Here is a 12,860-nt window from a genome sequence, read left to right as displayed (position 1 = left end):
ATTAGCTTTTAATGTCAAAATCCATTTTCTAGGTTTTTTCAGTCTTCAGGTTAGAGATTTCATAAGCTGGATAAGGTGAATAGGAGGGCAACCCACAGAGGGGTGAAGTTTACATTTTGAGATGCTGTCCAGCTCACTCAGAGCTCAGCAACATTTGCTCCCAGAGCCAATAATGTTTGGAGCAGTTGTATTATCGCATAGAAACTTCCTGGGTTATTTATATCTGCCTTGTACAACCTTGAACAAGTTGCTTTACTTCTCTAACTATAATTTTTATTTTCTGTAAAGAATCTCAACTTTTTTGGATTCTTGAATTCTTAGCTTAAAAATTCCTTCACCAGTGAGACCTATCACTATCACATGATCAGAAGTTTGCCTATGTTCCTTTTTCATAATATTTTCTATCATGGCACTAATCACAATTTGTAATTTTTATTTATTGATGTGTTGAACTTTTTCAATGTCTTACTCTTCCAATAGGCTGTAATATACATGAGGACATCTTTAATTAATATTTTCATCTACAAATATCTAGTCTCTACTCCAATACTCTGACATTATAATAATTGTTATCATTTGTTGTGTATTTCTATGTGCCAGACATTTCTCTAATTATTTCTATGTAATTTTCACAGCAACCCTATGAGGCAGATGTAATTATTTTTATGCTTATTTTACAGGTGAGGAAAACAATGTAAGATCCAAAATGTTCAGTAACTTTCCTCAGGATAAAAGCTAGAATAAGGTACAGAATTTGGCTCAATACTATTTCCTTAACTAATCCTTAGAAATAGTCTATACTCGCAAACGTAGAGAATGGACTCGAGAACACGGGCGGGGGAAGGGTAAGCTGGGACGAAGTGAGAGAGTAACACTGACATATATACACTACCAAATGTAAAATAGATAGCTAGTGGGAAGCAGCCGCATAGCACAGGGAGATCAGCTCGGTGCTTTGTGACCACCTAGAGGTGGGATAGGGAGGGTGGAAGGGAGACGCAAGAGGGAGGGGATATGGGGATATATGTGTATGTACAGCTGATTCAGTTTGTTATACAGCAGAAACTAACACACCATTGTAAAGCAATTATACTCCAATAAAGATGTTAAAAAAAAAAGAAATAGTCTATATTGATTCATAGGAACGAGGTAAGTGCTCAGAGAGTATTTTTAAATGGAAGCTTAAAAGCTAACCATTTGAGTTTTGTGCTAAATAATTTACACAGAATCATCCAGTTTAATTCTCTCAACAATGTTATGGCACAGAAGCTGTTGTAATACTATCTGATAATTAGGGATCAAGTGACTGGACATAAGTCACACAACTAATTATTTAAAAGTTAAAACTTAAGTGCATATCTTCTCCATTAATCTTCCTTCTACAATTTTTGAGAGGATAAAATAAAGGAGGATTGTGAAGCCTCTTTGTAAAGTGCAGAACAACTTCTGGGAGAGAATTCGAATAGAATAGAGTCATGGACAGTCTATGGTAGGGAGGAAACGTCACCTAAACTCTTCCCATCTCTTAATATCACATTCTTTGAAATGAGAGCTTGCAACTCCTCCCACTAAGAGTGGAAGTCTATGTAACCACCCCTCTATTTTGCTCTTGCCTTTATGACTTGCTTGGCCAATGTGACAATAAACAATGTGACACCACCAAAGGCTGGAAAATCACTTATTTATTGGGACTTTTCTGCCTGGTGCTTTTGGGAATACTACAACCATCGCCATGTGAATAAGTCTGGCCGAGGCTGTGTGATAATGGGAGACATGTGGCCTGTCACCCTGCTGTCACTGATCCAAGCACCAGACCTGTGAGTAATGCCATCCCGACCACCTGGTCCCAGATGAGCTGCTACATGAGCCCAGACTAGAACTGCCCAGCCAACTCACAGAATTATCAGAAACAATAAATTTTGTTGTTTAAGACAAAGTGTTTTGGGGTGATTGTTACATAGCAAGGATCAACTGACACAATTCCCACCTATAATACCCTCTTTTGTTTGCACCACCAGATAAATGTTCCACGTGGTAGTTGTGGTGAAGGAAGAGATGTTGTAGTGAAGATAAAGTAAGCAGTTGGGATCAAGGTGCCCCATACTACGTAATAATCATACTATGTAATTTATTTGTATTTAGAGAGAGGGAAATATGAAATCTACAGCGGCTAAACACATGCTAGGCTTAATTGCAAATAATCATGCTGTAGATGAAATACTTGGGGTGATTATATTTTATTGAAAAGAATATTACAGAGGATCTTTTTTTCTATTTTTTTTTAACATCTTTATAGGACTAAAATTGCTTTACCATGTTGTGTTAGTTTCTGCTGTATAACAAAGTGAATCAGCTATTGTATACATATATCCCCATATCCCCTCCCTCTTGAGTCTCCCTCCCACCCTCCCTATCCCACTCCTCTAGGTGGTCACAAAGCACCGAGCTGATCTTTTTTTTTTTTTTTTTCTATTATCCAAACACATTAGCTGGCTCATTTTTCAAGACATCTTGGAAAGGACATGAATTAATTTTCATGCTAAATTTGTTCTGCAATGTTGGTCTCATTTGAGGAATAGATGTTAAGAAACACTTCTGCAATGTTTCCTCCGTATCATTTTGTCTAATCCTCTTTTAAACAGAAGGCCTCTCATATAAATGCAAATCTTTGTTGTTACTTAAAACTGTAGATAGAATTTATTTAGTAAATGGTAAACATTGCCAAGATGATGGTAGTGAGCTCACAAATCCAAACATACAGTTGACTATCATCGATCAGAGATAAATTGGATATTTTTATCATAAAACCAACAGAAGTCCACTTAAAATATACAATACTTAACGAGTTATAAGAGTTTATATTTGTCATTGTATGGGAGAACTCATTCAAATACCAAATGCCAGGCTTCTTTCTCCTTGGGCAACTCGGTCTAGTCTTTTGTCTTTGGCCAAATAGCATATGCCATGCACGTGGAACAAACACACCAGAATATAAAGAATTCTGCTTGATTCTCAGTACTATAATTTACAAGCCATGTTGTGGAGGATAGACTACTTAATAGCTTTGCAAATAAATTTTCTTATCTTTAAAATAGCTAATATTTATTGAATATTTTCTATGTGCCAGATACTGGACAATATGCTTTATATGGGATATCTCATTAATTCTCACAGAAACACTATAAAGTAGACTTTTCATTATTTTCATTTTACCTAAAAGGAAATTAGGTTTGGAGAGTTTAAGTATCTTGTCTAAAATGATAAAGCCTGTGATTTGTAGAGCCAGGATTCTAGGCGGTTCTGACTGCAGAGCCCAAAAGTGTGATTACTCTCCCATAATTATTCTCTCTCCACCTACCTCCATTTCAGTTCTCTGGGGAATTTTCTACCGTTTCAATATCAAAAGATTATAATACGGATAAAAAAAATGAGAATGCATATGCAAGAGTTTATGTACTTGAAAGCACTATACATATTAATATTCATTCAACAAATAATGATAAGCAGCTACCATGCAAGTAACAATTGCCAGACTTTATTTCAACCAACACAGTGTATGGATACAGACAGTTTACTCCTGTGCTAAAAGTCAGAATTGTCCTCCATGACACCAGTGTCAAAAAGTTAACAATGTATCCAAAATATTTTCGTTGCGTTTAATAACTCTGTCGATCATCTGTGAACATATAAAAATATTTTTGAATTAGTATGTATATCTTCATTCCCTACCTCTAGGGTAACAAGTTCCATATGTTTATTCTTAACTCGGTTGTCCTTTTGTTTGTGGCTTAAAGTCTTTCTCAGATTTCAAAGAATGTTTCTAGCATTCTGATCTATGAATGAGTTTATATTCAGTTTATTTAAATCCTTCATGATTGCATAGACTTCAATTATATCTTTCTAAGTCTTTGTTTTCCCGTCTTCACAATTTAAAGAGTCATAATATTTTTGAAACTCTTTTTAGAAAGATTAGGTGTTGTCTGTGTAATGCCAAACAGCTGGCTGAAAATGGAATAAAGAAAGGAAACATCAGGATGTATTCACATATCCAGCTGTTTGGCATTAAGTAACTGTGTTTCTAGTTCTCATCCATATATTCAGAGGCAGAGAATATGTGACCATCTCCTTCTGTCTCTAAAGGTTACTGAGTGGTGCAAGAGGACAATAGGGTTTAGAAATGATAAATCAGGATGTCAGGGTATCAACACATCCAAAGAGGTGATTGGATTCAATTTCTGTTCTCTGCCTTTGAAACAATAAGATGATTTTCCTCTAGTGACTTGCAGTGGCAGAAAACTGAAAGTGGGTTTCCAAAAAGAAGCTTCCAAGAGTGTTTAGTAACCAGAAGGGGGCTTTGTTGCTGTTGTGGTAGGTTTTAAGGTTAGGACATCCTGTGGTTTGCTAGGGATTAGAGAAAGTGACCAGGAAGAAATATTAAGGAAGTGTTCTTGAAAACCCTTTTCTCAAATCAGGCCTAATTGTCTAACTTGTATATAGTCACACTACTTTTGTCGTGTACTGCACAAGACATCTTACAAGATAAATTAGCTACAATATTTGGATAATGGAAGAAAAAGGCCATTATAATATTACATGCAACGAGCAAAGTACTGCGGTTTCTAATTAAGTGCTCAAGTCTGTTGTACAATGAACTATTTGTTGAACTTTTAAAATATAATTTGGAATCTTTGAATAAATGACTTACAGCCATGCAATAAAAACAGAGACATTTATGCCGGAACACATGGATTGCATTATCTTTTCTGGGGCTTGCTTGCTCTTCCACTGACTGGGCCTGACTACCTGGTATAGCGAGGAAGCAAGGAGCCAGGTGGCTGGGCAGGAAGGACCCTGCTCTACCTTGGCTGGCAGTAAGCCAAAGGCCGTTCTGAAAGGAATACTTAATTCAGATTAGCTACTGTCTGGGAGAGGGTGCCTTCTGATATGGAAATGTTAGTGACATCAAGGACAAAGTCATTTCAGTAGGGCCCAGGGAACTATGTAATATTTTAAGGATTCCTTGGGTCATGTTGTTCAACTACCCACTTCCTGAAATTTACCTTCAGGGAGAAATTGAAAACCTTCCTTGTACATGGATATATAACTGAAGTACAAGAGAGCACATGCCAGCATGTTCATGCATATATTTTGATCCCCTTAACAGTCTTAAATAATTTGAAGTTCCCGTTTACTTGGATGTCATGGCCAGAAACCGTCTCTCAGTTCTCAGAAAAAAAAATATCTTAAAGATCCACAGAGGAGGCTCTAGAGGTTTCTTGGACATCAAACCTCTCTTACAAAACATTTTTGATGAGTCAAGTGTAAGCAAATCAGATTCATAGAGGCCAAATTTTTCTTGACAAACATGAGCTTAGTAACAAGGGGATGGGGGTTGGGTGGAAGAAAGAAGAGGTGGGAGGGCGGGGTCTTGGGAAACATGTGCTGAGTTTCACTGATCACAGAGTATTATATAAAGATTTCTGGTTTTTTTTTTTTTTTTTTGCACCATACAAAGATTTCTTGATACATAAACACAACCAGAGCTGCATTCGCTCAACACTGCTATTGTTCCAGAACGAAATCTAGTGATAATATTTGGCTCAGTTGCTATTTATTATTTGTGGTATTTGTCCAAAGTGACTAATATACAACCCCCCATGTCACAGTTCTGCACAGTAATTGATACTACAAGTATCATTGAGAGCCTTTTTTTTTTTTTTCAGAATTAAAACACTTTTTAGCTTAGGAAACGTGAATATAATCACATCTAGATTTCAGGAAGTACAAGTAAGGATTTCAGAAAAGGCTTCCTATATAAGGGATATTTAAAATGAGTTTTAAAAGATATGAAGGATTTAGCCATTCATAGAAATATGGTCATTTCAATAAGGTAAAAAAAATGCTTCAAAGTACAATAAAACTGGATTGTATATTCAGGAAACTACAAATAGTCTAGATTCCTAGAATGTCAAATTTGAGAGGAGAGAGAAGGTGATGAGATTGGAAAGGAAAGCAAGGCTATGATCATGGTCATGTACTGAAGGTGATGATTAACCTTAGAAAGATTGTAATGAGGAAGAGGAGTGATTCTATTAAACAACATGTTGGCTGCAAAGAGGAAAATGGATTCGATGGAGCTAAAACTATAATCAGGGTAAAAGACTGTAAAAGATTTGAGTGATGTAGTATTCTAGGAAAGAGCTGAGATGGGATGACAAGATGCGGAGATTAAATAAAGACAATCCCTTTCTCAAGTTACATTACTTAGAGCATGGAGAAGTAGTATAGAACTTTCCCATAAGCACAGACTCTGGAACACAGGGTTTGGATTAGAAGTGTGGGTTTAAATTCCACCATCATCGCTTACCAGCTGTGTGACCTTAGATAACTCATTTAGTTTCCCCATCTGTCAAATGGGGATGAAATATATCTTACTCATAGGGTTGTTATATGAAGATTAACTAAGTCAATATATAAAGCTCTTAAAAGAGTGTCTGGCAAAGAGTAAGCATTGTATTATTAGTGCTACATACAAGTATTGTGCCAAGTTCTTCATGTATATTTTCTAAGTTAACCTTTAAAATAACCTCATAAGAAGGGCACTGACATCCTTATTTTTCAGATGACAATACTGTCACTTGGAGAGTTTGCATAACTTTTCCATAGTCACAGAGTTAGTAAGTAATAAAGATAGAGTATAAGCCTAGAGCCCCATGCTCTTAACATTTTGTTTTGACTTTGGTGAAAGTTCAGGCTTCCTTGTCTCTAATAGGGAGGAACTTGGGAACAGTGTAGTGTGTATTATCCTACTTGTGTCGAGGACAGACTGCGTGTAGCACCACTCTTCATGGAGATGCCTTGCAGAACATAGAACATAGAGAAGTTAAAATTTAGGGCACCTGATTTAAATATCAGCTCCTCAATTTATGATTATTACTTGGAGAAATGTCTTCATCTGGGTGTGGTTGAAGCTGGAAGATAATCAAGTTGGACAAAGCTCTTTGTCAATGATAACATGCCAGATAAACCTTAGTCATTATTGTCCCCTTAAAATGAGTGAAATAATAGTTAATCATCATCATGACTCCCTTTTTCTCAACCACCAAAGTAAGCCATAAACGAAAACCATCCCTCTCCAACATCGTTGATTCTACATGTTCAGAAAGAATGTCTTCCATCACTTTGCATTGTACAAAAATTTGAAAAGGTAATTGTGTTGCATCTTACCTCCTTCCAGCCAGCACGACTTTAGTATGACTCAAACATTATTCTAAATCATTTATGGTATAAATTAAAGCTCCTTCAAGACAGGAGGAGACAGCAGTTAGACCATCAGAGAGCAGCTCCAAATTTCCTAAAATAAGATCTTTGGTTCCTTAGAAGATTCTTGAGCATATTTCCAAGAGTCCATGAGAATTTTTCATTTGGCAATTTCATATCAATGGCAATCTAAAATATGTACATAAGCATATTTTTTGACCATCTGATGGCAACCTCACAACTAATCATTGTAGCCATATTCAAAGACTTTTTTTTTTTTTTTCTCAGTTTTTGGCCGTGCGGAATGTAGGATCCTAGTTCCCCAACCAGGGATCGAACCTGCGCCCCCTGCATTGGAAGCATGGAGTCTTAACCACTGGACCACCAGGGAAGTCCCTCAAAGACCTTAATAGTGTTTTTGTTTTGAGTTTGTTATACCCCGGTAGTTCTACTTTACCGTGGGCTAAAGTGAAAAAAAAAAAAAAAAAAAAGGAGGCAGAATTACTATGTAAATGGTGAATTTCTGCCAAGTGAGGGCCAAATGACATCATGTTATGCTTTTGCAGTAGTTGGAACAGAGAAGAGAGGTGGAAAAAATGACCAATCTCACAGCACACAGATGTATGGGCATGATGGCTGCAAAAGATCTCGAACCTTAGCGGTGAGTACCATGTTCCTTTGTGAGTGGTTTTTAGTTTCAAGTAAAAAACACATCCGTCACATTAGATAAATGTTACTAAATTAAATTTTACTGGGTTGTATCTTTTGTCTGCATATAATTAGTAAATGTGTTTGAATTTTATAAATTAAATGATTTATAGGCATAAGAATTATATCTAGGTTTAGATTTGCACACATTTTAGCAACATTATAATAAAAATCATTTAAATCAACATCAATATTAAACTGAACTTTTGTTTCTTCTAAGTCTGTCCATTACTCAACTTTGAGAAAAGTAAAATAATGGAAAAGAACACAGGCTTTGGAATCAGATAGAACTGAGTTCAAGACCCAGTTCTATTCCCTGGCTGTGTCGTCTTGGGTGAATTGCTTGAATTTTCCAAACCTTAACTTCTTTTCTAGAAGGTATTCATTACAATAATCACAAACACATAATCAATTTGTCCTATGTGCAAGAAATGTTTAAAGTACTGAACCTAATTAACTCTTACTGTTAAAACAGTCCTATGTATATTTTCTAAGTTAATTTTTAAAATAACCTCATAAGAAGGTTATTTACATTTATTTGTATTTACAGGTGAAGAAACTGAGGCATAGAAATACTAAGCAATTTGTACAAAATCAACAGCTATTAGAACATAGATCTAGATAATCTGACACTAGAGTGTACTTAGTTGCACTGCCTTTCAAACATCCACTATGGTTCCTTAAATACATTTACATTATATATATTCCTATGCAGCTTTCCAGGATTAGTTTCTGAACTCTGCCCTGACACAAGTTCCATGATTGCCTCTGTCCAAACTGACAGAAGCACATTTGGGGAAAAGCTGGGAACAGTTCCAGAGAAAATCGCTACTGGTGTCAGCATGAAGTCTAATTCTTACCGAATGTTTACTAACCACTGGGCACTGTGCTTAGCAATTTACATGATTATCTTACGCGAGCATTAAACGACGCTGCTAAAAACCGTTTCATTTAAAAAGGAAACTTTTCTAAGTCTAAATAACATTCCAGTGTATGTATATGCCACATTTTCTTATCCATTGACCTGTAGATGGACCCTGAGCTTGTTTCCATTTCCCGGCTATTGTGAATTGCGCTGCAGTAAACATGGGGGTACAGATATCTCTTCAAGATCCTGATTTCAGTTCCTTTGAATACGTATCCCGAAGTGGGATTGCTGGATTATATGGAGATCCTGCCATCTGTCACAACATAGATGAACTTGGAGGACATAATGCTAAGTGAAATAAGCCAAATACAGAAGGACATATACTACATGATACCATTTATAAGAACAGCCTAAAGTAGTCAATCTCATAAAAATAGAGAGTAGAATGATGGTTGACAGAGGCTGGGAGGAAGAAGAAATGTGGAGATGTTGGCCAAAGGGTGCAAAATTTCAGTTATGCATGATAAATAAATTCTGGAGATGTAATGCACAGCATGGTGACGATAGTTAACAAGACTGTTCTGTATACTTGAAATTTGCTAAGCAGACCAAAACAGTACCAGAAAGTCTCTGAAAATTAGATTGTCATTGGAATCACAGCTCACAGAAGGAGGCAGGACCTATGTGCTAAACCTAAATAGGGTGACTGATGCTTAAAATTAAAATTTTAAGCAAGACTCAGAGTCTCCTAACATAATAGCCTAAACGTCTAGGAAATCATCCTTTATACCAGAAAATTCACATCTTGAATAAGAAAACACAATCAAGTAATACCAACACTGAGATAAATCAGATGTTAAAATGATCTGACAATGATTTTAAAGCAACCACCATAAAATGATTCAACAAGCCATTACGAATTCTCTTAAACAAATGAGAAAGTGATAAGATCTCAGCTAGAACTAATTGAGTTCAGTAAGGTCATAGGGTAAAGATCAATACCTAAAATTAATCATATTTTTATATAATAAAATGAACACGTGAAGCTGAAATTAAAAACAAAATACCATTTACAAATTTCTTTAAAGAAAATGAAATACTTAGGTACAAATCTAACAAAGTATGTATCAATATCCTGAAAATAGCAAGAGATTTTTTTTTATTGAACAAAGCAGTCAAACAAATACTGATGAACGAATCCCCTCCACTAAGTTAGCCAATGTGGGTGATACAAACAAAGTCCAGCCTTGGACTATTTTCTGAGAGTTTAGAATGTAAATCAGGAAGTAAAACAAGCATGAATAAGAGAGCTTCTACAAGAGAATGGAAGTGACATGGAATAGTACAAAAGCTTGAGATTAGGAAGGTGGAAAATATGTGTTTCAACCCCAGATCTTCTACAACTAAAGCAGTGCTGGGAGGGAATTTAAGATTTGTGTGTAGACTTAGAAAATTCTTAAAATCTGCAAGGCCCATTTCCCTCATCCATAGAATGGAGCTAATAATAGCTACTCACAGTACTGCAAAGATTATATGAAATAACCTATTTGGGCTAACGCTCAAGTTCTCCCTCTGGTTCAGTCACCCTCCAGGTATTACCACATGTATGTTTGCATCATCCCTAAGAATTAGGTATGATCATCATTCCCACATTACAGGTAAAATAAACTTCAGGTTATTATTTTCCCCAAGGTGTCACAGCTATTAAACAACAAAAGTGGGTTCCAACTCGTATCTCTGTGAACCCAGAGCCCAAATTCTTAGCTGCTACATGCTATTACCCGGCAATTCTGGTTTGTTTTTGTTTTTGTTCATTATCTCACTTTTTTTTTTTTTTTTTTTTTTCAAAAATCACTATGCTGAGGGCTGGAATGGGATGATGGGCACATAGAACAAATTATTAGTCTAAGCTCTCCTCTTTAAAAAAAAAGTTGATTTTCTAAAAAAGATATATTAAGTTGTATACCCCACTCTTTGCCTCTGTTCCCCCTGCCACCTTCATTAGATTTTAATTCCTAAATCACTCCCATATACAATTTGTTTAATTCCTCTAGGGCTTAATGCCCTGTATGTAAGGTGGCATTTTTATTTTCCTGTTTGGCAGGAAGAACTCAACTTTTCTCTACTACTGACACCTCTCATTCCCATTGTATCAAACATGCTTGTGGAGAAAGTAAAGCAAAATCTTAGCCTTACACCTCCAATTTCCACTTCCCCAGAAAGTATCTAGAGACATATTCAGTAGGACATAATTGAAGAGATGCACCTGTGGGACATCCCCTCGAGGAGACTCCCACCAGAGAGAACCAAAGCTCACGGAAGATAATTCATGTTTTTATCCCTGGATTTCAAGACTTCACCTATAAAAATATAGCTTGAGCTTGGCTTCCGTTTATAAAGTATAAAACCTGTATATTTTAGACATACCTTTAAAACACTAAAGGTTCCAGTTATTAAGGCTCATAGAATGCTTTCTGAGGATAATTTTTACATTATATTATAGGTAATAATTGTTTATCAGAGTGACCGATAGACCTTGTGATCCTCACATAGGTCACATTACCTGTGAGGACACAATGGTATTTATTTATCTTTGAATGTTCAGCTTGGTATGGTGGCTAGCACATGAGAGACAGTCAAATATTTGTCGATTCACTGACTGAATGAATATATGAATGAATGTCAGCAATGTATAACTCAGCCATCTAAGGGATTACTGTGATGGTTAATCTTAGGCGTCAACTTAGTCCATGGAGTACCCAGATAGTTTGTTAAATATTATTCCTGGTGTGTCTTTGAGGGTGTTTCTGGATGAGATTACCATTGGAATCAGTAGATGGAGTAAAGTAGATTACCCTCCCAAAGGTGGGTGGGTCTTATCCAATTCACTGAAGGCCTGAGTAGAATAAAAGGTTGAGTAAGAAAGAATTCTCTCTCTCTGCCTGAACATCTTCAAGCTTGGGACATAGGTTTTCTCCTACCTTTGGACTCAGACTCAGACTGGAATTTACACCATTGGCTCTCCTGGTTTTCAGGCCTTCAAACAGACTTGAACTATACATTGGCTGTCTCGGCCTTCATAATCACATGAGCCAATTCCTTATAATTAATCTCTCTCTCTCTCTCAAGTTTACCTTGTCTCTACTCCATATCACTCAACTTCAACCTCAGGATGCAGAAAGCCAGATTTTCCACTGTGTCTCTTGCTCTTAGACCAGGAGTTGACATCCTCTTCTATGTGCTTGGGGGAAGGTTTGAGGTTTGCCTGGCTCCAAATAGCTAATCCAAGGAAACATCTTCCATTCCTCACTGGAATATTTCTCCAAAAGAAAATTGGAGGCTGCTGTGGCTGAGCAATTGGAAACACTTTCCAGTTAACATGTCATAGTTCTGCATTAGCGCCTCTCCTTTCTAGAATTGTAAGGGTGCACTGAATTTATATATATATATATATATATATATATATATATATATATATATATATATATTCATATATATATATTTTCATATAAATATATATATTTTTATAAATGTATTGGATGCTTTCTATGTGGTAGGCACTGTGTCAGATGGTCCCTAAACATTATCTCATTTATTCTTAGCAACAGTTCTGTGAAGTTGGCACTAATATCCCAAATTTACATCTGAGAAACTTGAAGCGCAGAGAGGTGAAGAAGGCAGAATTTAAACTCGGGTCTGCCTGAATGAAAAGCAGCCCTTACCACCACGTCACCCCGGACAGCTTTATTATCGACTATGACACTTGAGTGAGGTTAAAATGACGCAGTTTGGTGAGGAAAGCCAGGCTCATAGGCTCATGACCTTTGGCTATGGAGTTGATCCGAGTCTATTTTAACCCTAGGGGGTGTTGCAGAAGTGACCACAGTGGTGCTACTTTCGGAGTAGGGACTGTTTCTCTCCACAAAATAGACAGCATGTTGACTATGACTTGGGCCACAGAAAACCTGCCAGCCATGTGCTCCAAAGAAAAGTCAGACTCCTCAGGAGAAGTTATCTTTTCCAG

At 36.5% G+C, this 12,860-nt stretch overlaps 1 protein-coding gene across 1 annotated transcript in view; it reads left to right on the top strand.

The window, feature by feature from the left end:
* LOC132352102 (uncharacterized) overlaps positions 1-7,738 on the top strand; it is a 536,476-nt gene extending 528,738 nt beyond the window's left edge. Inside the window, exons 12-13 of the mRNA XM_059902414.1 lie at positions 681-745; positions 7,549-7,738. The gene's annotated coding sequence lies outside the window, so the exon portion shown is untranslated. The remainder of the gene's footprint in view (positions 1-680; positions 746-7,548) is intronic.
* The last annotated feature ends 5,122 nt before the right edge of the window (positions 7,739-12,860 follow it).

This window comes from Balaenoptera ricei, chromosome 17 (genome assembly GCF_028023285.1).
Source record: "Balaenoptera ricei isolate mBalRic1 chromosome 17, mBalRic1.hap2, whole genome shotgun sequence".
Taxonomy (NCBI): Eukaryota; Metazoa; Chordata; class Mammalia; order Artiodactyla; family Balaenopteridae; genus Balaenoptera; species Balaenoptera ricei.
The sequence above is the reverse complement of the archived record's forward strand: the minus strand, read 5'-3'. Positions and strand labels throughout refer to the sequence as shown.